Source organism: Heliangelus exortis, chromosome 2 (genome assembly GCF_036169615.1).
Source record: "Heliangelus exortis chromosome 2, bHelExo1.hap1, whole genome shotgun sequence".
Lineage (NCBI taxonomy): Eukaryota > Metazoa > Chordata > Aves > Apodiformes > Trochilidae > Heliangelus > Heliangelus exortis.
In genome coordinates this window covers 107,983,459-107,996,195 of record NC_092423.1, presented here as the reverse complement: position 1 = coordinate 107,996,195, position 12,737 = coordinate 107,983,459, and positions in this window count along the sequence as shown.

Sequence of the window (12,737 nt, the reverse complement as noted above, 5' to 3'; positions counted from 1 at the left end):
AGGTAGTTAAGATCAAATTAAAATGGACACAGTTTATCTCAAGGACAGATTTTCAAAACCAGGAGAGATTGTCTTAAGACTTTCTGAGATCATGGCAGAATTTTGGAAGGAGCAATTTTTTGGTTGAAGTTAGAAAGACCATAGGTGTTCTCAGATTATGATTATTAATTTACACGGATCTGTATCAGGCCCCTGAGTGAACTAAAGGAACTACAGAAAGCTGCCTTTATTGCATTGAGTGATTACTTAATTATTTAGGGAATGACATAATTGTCACTAAATGGAGGAATTACTTAAGTAGCAGTTTTACTCCCTGTTACAGCCATGTGGATCTAAACTGCATTACAGGGGGATTTTTGACAAAGAAGATAAGAAGGTAATAGAAGAACCAGTGCGATTTATAGCAAATAAAACAGGTTCACCCATTTCCTGGTAATGGTCATTAACAGTGGTATAATTGGGCATAATCATCAGTCCCATTCTTAGTGTATATTGCTAGAGGCTGACTAAACTTTGCATCTGCATGAAATTAAGATGCAAATATGAATTGTGTTCATTGGTATGACTCTTGCAAAGTAAACAAAGGGTATTTCTATTGTGTATTTAAGGTTGAGAAACCTATTTTGTGAACAGCATGCTATCAGCAAAGTCTTCACAGTTATTAAGTTATTAACTGCAAAAGGACATGGTTGGGTCAGTGATGGGTAAGGAAAAAGGCATACATAAAGAACATGGCAGTGTAGGGATACTGATATCCCTACAATGTCTGGTTGCCCCCATCTGGGAGCACTGCATTAATTCTCTACGTATGATGATTCCCAGGTTTTAAAACAAACAAACAAAAAGTGTTGAAGGTGTGCGGAGGAGGGGCTGGATGCCAAGGGGTAATTTTAAGATGAAGAATATAGAGAAGTCAGAGCAAAATGGATGGTTTAATTTCTCATCATCATTCTACTGAAGAATTAAATTTGCAAGGTCATGTTGCAGCTTATTCAGTCAGAGACATATCAGTGAAGGTAACTGGATTCAGATGAGTTCCCATCCAAGGGATATTTAAAGAAGCTACTGTTCTCTAAATATATGTATAAAACAGCATCATCTATACTCACATTGCATATTCAATTGAGGCTTGGCCCCCTGGAGTTAAAGGACCTTTTTTTTTTAGGCTCTAAGCAAGAAAATGACCCAATTTCTGAGATCCACTTTCCCAGATTTACTTTGTGAAGTGACTCTGTATTTCATTTCCTAGTGCTTCCATGGACTTTGTTTCTTTTTAAAATTCTCTACCAATATCTGTAACAGCAGAAGTATGTTTTGTATAATTCCCATGCCTCACTAATACATAGGTAGGGCAGAACAGGTATTAAAAATCCTGGTAACCTGTAACCAGGCCTGTGCATTTACTGAACGTATTATATAAGTACTTTCTCTAACTCATGGATTTAATACATAGCTGCATTTCACGTGTTTGCAGTTCAGTGTGGGAAATTCAGAACATGGAAGAAAGGAAATAAGGCTAGTGGAATTACTGTAAAAATTTCTCATTGGATATATATAAAGGATGTATATAGGAGGTATATATAGTGTAAATTATTTCAGGTGCTAATAAATTTTCCCTGTTAATATTCTCTTTTTATTTTAATAGTTTTCTTAGCTTCCTTGCTAAGTTGCAGAGAAAGATACCATTTCAGATCTTTTGAACTACTTGAGAAATATCTGTCAGCTTTTGATTGAATTTGATATTAACAGCTGACAGCCTTAGCTTTAGGAATCCAACTGTGATATGTAAAAATGGTATCTCAGGTTTCCTTTTAGCCAATCCCCTAATTTGGAGACTCTTAAATGATTCAGTTCTTCCTTTTTTCTTTTTTCTTTTGTTTGTTTGTGGTTTTTTGTTTTTGTTTTTGGTTGGTTTTTTTTGTTTGTTTGTTTGTTTTTGGTTTTTTGTTGTTTTTTTTTTTCCAAAATGTATCCAGAGCTGCTGAGCAGCCTGGGCACTAGCAATAGGTAGACAACACCCAGATTTTCATCTGCTTTCACAGGGAGAAGCATTTCAAAACTAAATTCAGATTAGTCTCTGCATGAAAAGCAGAATCCAAGTAGCATTGAAATAGGTAGAAGGGGAAGTGTTGTTCAACTTTATTCCTCGGTAACATTTCCAACTCTGCCCTCATATGATTAAAACAATGTACAAATAGTTGTGGCAGGAAAATATGGTTACTTTTGTAACAACGGAGAAAATATCCCCCCTTCTCATATATAACACGCATGATTCAGCAATCCAAAAGTTCATAAACTTCAGGACTGATTATTCAGGAAACAACTAGGAAAGAACTTTAGCCTAGAGCATGGACTTCTTCACATCAAATAAGCTTCAAGGCCTCCTTAAATTTTTATCTAGAATAGGTAAACTTCTGCCCTGTCCCCCACATAGCCCCTTTCCCTGAAAATCTGTTGCAACACCAAGGTGCAGAAAAAGTTTGCTACTTTTGAAAAGTGGTGTTTGGTCAAACTGACAATATAGTATCTACACAGAAAATAAATTGGGCAATAAATCTCTTTTTTCAAATCTTGTTCTGATTTGTAAAGCCACCATACGTGAGTTCCTTCCCTTTCTCTTAAACCTGCTCCCTAAAACCTGTGTGCTTTAATATTGAGGATTCTTTGTGGCTCAGATGGTCCATGTTTTTCATCTGTATTTCATCTCCTATATATCTATGTATTAATCTCTTCAGGACAGAACCTCAGCTCTTTGCCACATGTGTCTTTTTGGACATTGTAGCACGTGTGAAGGACACACTGTAAATTAAAAATTACAAGAAGGATACTGGACAAAATCAAAAGTCTGTGAAAGCCATGAACCATTGACATGGCTTATTATAGGCCAGCTCAGCACCCAATATGCAATATTAATAAAAAATTTAAACAACATCCTGGCACTGCTTTTATCAACTGGATTCTGTTGTTCTAAAACTACTGCTTTTAGTAAATTGAGAGAAAATAGATGGGAAAGAGGAATTATCTTTTGGTACAGAAGTTGAATGCCAAGCATTGGGAAAGTACTTATGACCCTAAAAGGGGTGAGAAAAGACTGCCTTGACAGCAGCATCCCAGCTTGATGGGGGTCGGGCCTTTCCCTTGACCCTGTCAAGGTCAGACAAACATTTAGCAAGTAGCTTTGAAAAATAAGCAGTTGTGAAGGGCATACAAAACAGAATTATTCCACTTTTTCAGACATGATATGTATTGTGAAAATTAGCTTACCAGTGGTGAGGGGTCAATTTTGTAAGATAGCTTAGTGTAAAATTTTAATCCTAAGGATCTTACATCAATTTGGTCTCGTATGTAGGGCAATCTGGCTTTTCATTTCTTTTAAAGAAAATAATAAAAACATTGAAGTGGGGTTATAACAGCTTCTCTTTTTTCCTATATTCTAAATTATGTTTATTCACCCATACATTCCCTCTCGGAGTATTCATTTAGAAGGAAGGTTTTGCAATAGTCACATTTAATTTATCAGGGTGCAATAATTTGTGTTTCCCAATCATCTTGCAGACTTTGGTTCATTATACTATTGTTTCACATGAGTAAGTTAGCAAAGTTTGGATTGATTGACTCTAATTAACTAAAACTGGTTCCAGGCTGTGCATCTATTGTCATGGTAGCTAGCCACAAAGCCCCAAACTGTTCAGTAATGGCAATATAACATTCTATCGATATGAAAACTCCAGCAAATGTTCAATGTTGGGCTTGTCAACATACAAAAAAAGCAAGAGTGGAGGAAGGAGGAAGGGACATTAGGACAAGCAAGTCTCTAAAGGCGTGGGGGGAAAGCAGCCTTCCAGAGCTGCTGGTGCCCTGATCTTTTCACTTGCTGTCATTTGAGCCTCTGACATGGAAAGAATAAAAGCTGAGCTGGAGATGTGCACACTGGCCTCTAAAAGAAAAATCCACGTATTTTATGCTTTAAAAAGACTCAAAATGGACCCAAAGCTCTATGGCAACCTAAGACCTTTTCCCTCCGCATATTTCCAAGGCAAAAGTCTTTTTCCTTGGTTTTGTTTGTTCACTTGCATGATGTCTAAATCTATTCTCTGTTTACTGCTGTCAAGAGAATCTAATCACTAATAAATGCCTCCCCTTACACGTGACACTGGAGAGCCAGCTGCACTGAAAGCTTGGGGTAACCAGGAAATATTCTGTCTCTGGACTTGTTCTTTGGAGTCTTTCTGAAATTAAAGAAAAGCAATGAGGACCTCAGAGGACAAGCTGCCTCTGCTGGCAGCTGTTTGGCACCTTGGCATGTCCAGCACATGCAAGTCTGGAACTGTGAAAGCCTTCTACTCTCTGCTCTCCAGAGAGACATCACCTGAAACACCAGCCTCTGTGTATCATTATGTGGAAAATTATAGCCAGAAGAACATTCAGTGAAGTGCCAACATCAAGCACAAAAGCCAGGGAAATGCCAGGACTGGTTTCCTGTGCTTGACTCCTTCATGACTGCATTGCTGCAGCCTCCAAAGTCTTGCTCAGGAGCTATTTCCAAGATGAGTCCTGTGGCAGTCAGGGTTTACTCCCAAAGGGCAATTCCTCAGTGTGATGTTTTGTTCTTACTGGGCAACACGGGGCTGTCTTCCCTGTTTTTAAATCATCTGTGTCAAAAGCACAAGTTGACTACAGATATGCTATCAATTTCTAATTTTTCCTATGTTCTGTAACCTCCAGACATCTCATAACTCCACTTTTCATCGTGAGGAGCACAGTCTGCCTTTTACAGATGCTCATTGTCCCAGTCTTTCACTACTTGCAGCACTTGCAGCCTGTGCCCTAAAGGACCAGGTGTACCCTGGTACCTGTGGTACCCAATGGCCCTGGGGGCTGTGCAGAAGGGTCATCCCATCACCCACTGGGTGCCAGTCCCTTGGCAGACTGATGCAGCCCAGAGCCCTGACCCCAGTTGCTCAGGGGCTGAGCCCTCCTGCATGCCTTTCCTCTCCAGTTTTTATTCAGGCAAACATCTTCTGCCCTCCCATTTGCCAGAATATAAGGACTTGGATTTTTATGGTATGATCGATAGCAACCCTTAGCACAAACAGGCACTGGGGCAAGCAGCACCTGGATTTTTTTCCAAAGCAACACCACTCATCACAGACTGTTTTCAAGCTCTTTGTGGTTTCAGTTCTTCACCAGCCTGGACGGAGGGATTGAGAGCAAAGCTTGCAGGTAGGAGCTGTGGGGGGCTCTTCAGTCCCATCGGGTGAACACAGAAGCAGCTCCCATCAACTCCAGTGCAATTTACATCCCTGGGAGTGATGGAATTGGGTCCCCGAGCCTGGTGCTGGCCCCTCTCTGACTCGCTGCGTGCCTCTGGGCGAGTCATTTAACACCAGGCTGTGATACCTCTCATTGAGCTACACATTACACCAAAAAGGGTCTTGTGGAAGTCAATGGAGCTACTTGTGGAGTGTTTGCACTTAGTAAGTGTGTCACAATCTGGCCTTCGCTTAAGTTCCCCCTTTTATAGGAAATTACAGACTCATTTCCAAGGTTGTGGGGCTTAATTAGTTTGTGTTTGCAAAACACATCTTATTGCTGGTGAAAGGGAATAACCATTATTATGACGGTGATGTGTTCAGTGCATGGCAAGGTCCTGGGTCTGTCAAGGCTTTGCTTCATTTATTCTGTGTAAAATAAAATAAAAAAAAAAAGCCTACAAAAAAAAATAAAGTCCTTCCTTTGCAATCATTTGAAAACCTATTTCTAGGAACGGTGCTCTCATCCATCTGTCAGAAGTGTTAAGGAAAAAAAAAACCCCAAACTCTTCTTAGGCAAAGATCCCCAGGGGCTGAGCCTGGGGCACAAACCCATTGCAGGACGGTGGGGACTGACCAGCCACAGCAAACTGTGATGCAAGTGTGGTTTGGAGTGACTTGCTGGGTGACACTTTCCTAAACAAAAATGCCACTCCTTTCCTGGACTCAGGATGTTCATTTTTTTAACCCTAATGTGTGTTATATCATTAAAACTTGGCATTAACAAACAGTTTGTTTTTCGTCATCTGTAATAGGTGTTTTTGAATTCTGTTTTTTGTTGGGGGTTTTTTGTTTTTTTAATCCAAGTATGGTTCTCATGGTGTAGTAAATGACATTAGGCTTTTGTAAATTCTTGCAGAATATAACAGATCATTGGTTTTATAACACAGTCACTGCTTTTGCATTCTGATGAGATTATTAGTAGCAGCCTAGAATACAACATCCCTGCATACTGTTAGTTAAAAAAAATAAAAGTTTACTAAATGGTCTCTTGTCAACTGTATCTGAAAATCATTATATTTTCTCTGGTTTCCTTTACATGGAGGGCTTCTTCTGTGAACTGGTGGGTTACATTAGTGTGAAGTTACAGAATTATTGTAGAGATGCCTTTTATTTCTCTGTAGCTCTGTTTTTCTACAGAAAACCAGTTTTTTAAGTATTTATAAATTGGTTGTAAAAATTGCTCACATGCCCAAGACATGCAATATGGTATCTGAGCTCAGTAAATATATATTTCCTTTCATATTTTAACTGCAATTACATTAGACATTTTTATCTCATGTCAAAGTGAATACAAATCAAGCCGCTTTCTGATCTTGTCACACATCCTGTCTCCCAGCCCTAAGGCAGTTTCATTTGCCAATGAAGACAGGAACCATCTGATCTTTTCAGGCCAAATTCCCTCTCTTCCACCCTGCATTGGAGCTCCCCGTAGCACATCCAGCATCTGCCTCTCCCCTGATCATCAGCTGATGACCCATAAGCAGCACTGACACGGGGCCACCCCTCAGACCTTGCACACTGGGCAGAGGGAAAGGGAGAATTTAAACTTGAATATGTTTTGAAAAGGCTAAAAATGCTGGAATTCAAAGCTGGCTACTGCATTTTCTCTGCTTCCGTACTGTTATTAACATACATCTGTATTAACACCATGACAGTCCACCCTACAAATTGATACAATACCAAATAAAGAGCCTGCACTGTGCACTGTAATGACTCTACAGGAGCCATTACATCTGATATAGTCAATATTATAAATTTTTTTAAAATGTATGAATGCATATTTAACTGAGAGATCGGATCTGCTCCAGCAGTTCTGGTCTATCAGGAACATAATATGAATTTTAAAAAACTGCTTGCATACATTTTACATTTTTACCTGAGAAGACAAACACGAGGTCACATGCAAACATCTTACTTTCTTTATGCCTGCCCATGACTTGTTTGTTTTGAAACAAAACAAAAAATAAGCGGGAAAGCTGATGAAGACCTGACTCCAGTTCCTTGCTGTGCCACTACCAAGTCTCCCATCACCTTTCCACATCCCTCCAGCAGCTTTGTCTCCGTATCCTTAACACAGTGTATGGGTACATTTGCTTTTCATACATCTGTAGGAGTGACTGAGCTGCCTCTCAACAGGAGCATCCCTGGGCCTCTGCTGATTTACACCACTGCAACTCACAGCTGTGCCAGCAGCTGCACACACCCAGAGTGAGCATCATGCACTCACATACAAGTGCTGAGAAAGTGAGGGTGCAGGATGCCACCAGCACCCACAGGTTACCTGATCTGCACAGGGAGGGACTGAGAGAGAAGGAAACTCAGCTGTAAAATCCTGGCTTTTGTTTCTTGAATGAGATCACACCCTGTGGTTTTGCAAGCATAGCAACAGCATCGCAGCCACCTACTTGTGGGATGTATTGGGGTGGGAGCAGCTGACCTGGAGAGCTGATTTTGGGATGCCACTAAGGGCATCACCCCAGGCTGGGGTCTGGAATGAAGCACGAGGCCAGTGGAGGTTTCCCCTCATTTTTGCATACCCTGCTGGTGGGAGGTGTTGGACAGTCCCAGGCACCCCCAAGCACTTTCAAATGTGTTGCTGTTCCTCCCTGGAGCTGCTGGCCCATCTGACCTATTTAAAGTGTTGTGAGCAGAGAACATACAAGTCCAGCCATATCCCTCGTGACAGATTAGATGGAAAGAAGGGCTACAGAGAAAAGACATCTGCACATTTATATTTTGAAAAGCAACCTTTGCTTTCATCCCTACCATGCACATTCTTACATGTTAAAAATACATGCAAGGCATCTTGCTCCCTTCCCCAGCCATACCTTCATGCACAAGTGTCCCCATACCCTCACTGGGTGAATGCAGGGCACTGAGACTTCCCTGGGACTCACATCAACTCTTTGTCCTCAGGAAGCATTCCTTCTGCTTGCCTCTTTGGCTTTCTCCTTTATACCTCTGTATTGAGCTCCTACATTCTCACACACCCACACAAAATAACCAAATAATGCAATCACCAGAAGAGCATACATTAACATTTTCATTATCAGTTGCTCCTTTACATCCATGGTATTTTTGAGGCAAAATGATAAGGATTTGGACTGAAAAGTCACCAATGTAGCCAGCTCTGTAGCAAACTTTATTCATGGCTTTTTCTTTAAAAAAGGGAATCCTGGACACAGGTGACTATGTGAACAGCTTGGCTTTCTAAACAAAAGCAGGTTTCTGTCACATGCAGCTGTGGTTTGAAAACATGTCACTGAAAAGCTCTAGCATCACAATATTAAGAGTCAGACATGCTTAGCTGTGTCTGTATTTGTGGTTCTTTAATAGGGCATCATGCTGAGGGGTGCCCGTGCACACTATAAGGGTGTGTGGAGGCAACGTGTGTCCTGTTAGCAAAGTGGGCTGGTATAAGCCTACAAACACATACAGCAGCTCTGAACATATGCAAGGTCACATTTCAGCTGTAACTGTTTCAGGGACTGAGTAAATGTGGATTTCGGAGTAGCAATTAGTGACAGTGGGGGATTTGAGGATAGGTTTGAGTGGAGGTGCCCTGCAACTTTCTTGTGCCCTGTACTTCCTTTGCTTCCTGGGTCAGTGAATTTGGATGTGGGTGCATGTACTATTGGGGTACATCCTACATTAATACTACAATGAAAAATCTACCAGTGCAAGTGCAAAGAGCATCTGCTCAGTGTTGTGTAAGACCAAAAAGATGACTGCCCTTCACTGACAGGGCTTCAGCTGAGAGATGGCCACCAGCTTAAGAGAATAACTCAGGACAGCACAGAAGAAAAATGTTTTACAAGCAGTCCCTGATCTTACATTTATCTCCTGTATTCTTATCAGAAGAGGAATTCAGCATGCAAACATTATTAAAGAAGAAATGTATGAAATAATGAGGAATCATTTCTGTCAAATGGATATAAGATGCTAATTGGTGATGTGCTGAATCCCAGAGATGCTTGACATTCAAAAAGTGAGTGAAGTACGGCAGAGCATTTGTATAGGCCATCTGGAGATGTACACCATACTCTACACTTGATGAGAAAGTGGCATTAAACTGAAATTTCTGATTCCAAGACCTAAATATGCATCACTCCAGGCTTCAAATTTCGTAGATTGCTGGGAAGATCACAGATAAACAGCAATCTGGCACATCTCCGACTAGAGGGAGAGAATTGCTTTGTGCTCTATTCCTTACAAAATTATTAATGATTTGAAGAACTTCCATAAACTTAAGAAACAAAATCTTTGGAGCTCACATTCCCAATTACACATGGTTCTGGCTTCTGTTCTGAGTAATTTGACTGTGAAATCTCTGTGCAGACAGGGTATCCAAAGTATCATATTAGCAAGCTATGGTACCATTGCAGAACAAAGGGCATGCAAAGCACAGCCAGAAGCATCATACAAACCCACATAGTGATGGCCTCAGTTCTCTCATGACATCAGGATTTCTCTGGCAAAAGAACACAAAAAAAATTTGTAAAAGCAGGTAGCAGCATTAGCTGCTCAACATCCCCTTTTTCTTCTTTCCAGAAATCTGTCATGTACGTCGCTAAACAACTTCTGTTCATCCTAAAAGTTGCTCTTACAAAGCACTTATACAGTGTATTAAACCTTAAGATGATCCAGATGGTAGCATCAAAAACATTACACTGCAAATATATAAGCTGCTACTTTCTTCTTACATTGCTGTCAATACTTGCCAGTGCTGTCAGTCCTGCAGGATATATATATGCTGAATCCACTCTGTTAGGTGCTGCACCAACACAGAGCTACAAGTGAATCACAGTCCAGAGAGCCTGCAAGCTAAGAGAAGAAGGGCAGCACATGGTGCATGGTGGGGACCTGAGAGAGGCAAGGCAGAACTCCCTGCATAGCAGCAGTAGAACTGGTGTTAATTTGTATAGGTATCTGAGGGGGAAAAAGAAACAAACAACCCCCCCAAAAAACAATTAAAGAAAACAAAGAAGTGGATCTGGTGGTCTCTGTATAGTGCTCTTCCCAAGCTTGAAGAACGTCAATGGAGAAAGTGAGGAAGTACTTGTTTGGATATGGCAGCGGGGCAGGTGGGAGTTCCTCACATGGGCCAAGGAAAAGTCAACATCTTAACAGGGACAAGGGTATGTAAGACATCATAAGTTTGTTTGGAAGGCAGAAATTTTGATAAAATTACATAGATAGATGTTTAGATTTGGTTTGGACACATCCACCAAGAGCAAAGTCAGAGCTGAACCTAGGCTGTGGTAACCAGCAGGATGATGAAGGTTTAGATAAAAAGTGGAGAAGGCAGGAGGCCATTAGAAGGGCAAAAATAGGATAGCTGGTTTTGCACCTCAGCCTGGAACTGCTGGCTAGTTATCCTTACAAGAAGATATCAGGAAAAAAGCCATCATGAAGGATCTGGTGAAAGATCTGTGTAGGACTGGAAGACAAATTTTTCTAGCTAGGAGAGATGAGGAAGAAATCATCTGAAGGAGAGAAGATGAGAACTCTTCGTATGAAAAGAGAAATGGTCAGATGGTATCTGAAAGAAATGAGAGAGCAAAGGCAAAGAGGGAGGTGACAGAAGCAGAAGGAGATTTTAGGAAAGTGTACTTAAAACTGCTGCCACTGATGGTCCCAGAACATGGGCATATGAACTGGTTACTCCTTATAAAAGTATACTCCTTATAAAATACTCTCTTCTCTTCCCACCTCCAAGAGACTTTTATGCTGTCTGGGAAACACTGAGGGCTTTTACTCCTCGTGCATCGCTGCTGCTTTCACTGTGCCACCAGGGTCATTCACAAGGGTGAGGTGTGGGCTTGTAGAGTAAAGGAGGGGGGGGAAAATTGATCCTAAACAGCTTCAAGTTACCTCTTCTCTCAGTTTCTGTACCTATAGACAAAAGAGTACATCTGCCAGCAAAACTAAATTGCACAAGACCCCAGGATACTGCCAGACTGACCCCAGAGTAAGTAATGTGAACACATAGCAGACAAATGTGCCGTTTTCATGTATGTCTGGAGCTGCTCTGATGTGTCCCTGCTCAGCCAGCTACCCTTTTGCTGTCCCCTCTCATTGTCTTGCAAGCTCCCTTAACAAGGTTCATATCCTAAATGCATTCTGCAGGCTTGCCTTGTAAAATGTCTTTGTAGGGGGCAGAGATACAAAGAGAAAAATGGTGCACTCTCTGCACTGATTCCCAGAGATAGAAATGCAGAAGTTCAGCAAAAACTCTTAAATAAACATGTTAAAAACATGAAATAAGGCTTTTACTAGTCCATACAGATGTTTAGAAGAAATGAATGCAGACAGGACAAATTGTGTTTCTTTTCATATAGCACAGTCAAAGGACCAGAACAAAATACTCAGAGCTTTTCACTTGTGTTGGATGCAGGCAAGTTGGGACTCTCTGCCTCACAAGCTAAAGGTACCTGGGAAACATCTGGAGAGATACAGGATAAATATTGCAACAAAACCAAATCTGTACAGCCCCTCTCACTCTCCATACACATATAGAAAAGGGATACTTGCAGGTACACTCCCACTTGGACCCGTATCTGTATGAAAGCCGAGAAGACAACAAAGGTGAGGTCATTCCAGCTTTGTGCAAGTGGCAAAAGGGAAGTGCAAATGAGCTGCACCCTTTTAGCACCAGGGAGAGGCCCATCAACTCCTTAGCACTGCTGAGTAACTTGTCCACTTCCCACATTGCCAGCTGGGCTTAAGAGGCAGAGAAATGATTGCTGAAACGTAGCTGCACTCATCAGACCCCAGAATTAGGTGGTAGGAAGCTGCTTCTCTTTTTCTTGTGTCTCACCTGCATGGTTGCATTGGTATCTATCCTCTCCATGGTACATCTGCTCTGTAGGATGGCACTTGGGGGAAATTGAAACCCTGGTGCTATTCATGCTTTAGTGATGACAAGCTCCTGCTCCACTAGGTCAAGGTCTGATCATCTACTAACCACAGATGCTGAGCAAATCAGAAAAGTAGCTCTGGGAATTCTGAATTCAGGTGAGGATAACTATGCAGGACAGCAAACCAAGTTTCCAAAGAGCTAGTCATGATACATTTTATGAAACTTTTACCAGTAGTGTGCAAATAATGCAATCTCTCAGTTACACTCAGTTCCTTATCTCTTGAGTATCCCAGTAGTTTAAAGGTTTTCTGACAAATGGTCCATGCATACCTTAGTCAGACCTATTGCAATGACTGATGCAGTTCAAAATACCCCACCACAGCCCCCAACCCATACATCATGCAGAGCCCTTCCTGTTGATCAAGGCTTGCCCTCAAGAGTACTCTGGGTGGCTTCCAATCCATTTTACCTTTCTGCTTGAAGATATTTGCATGGTTTGAAGTGGCACAGGATCCATATTTAATAATGGCTGTGTCTCTTGGTGGGATTCAGCATGGAGC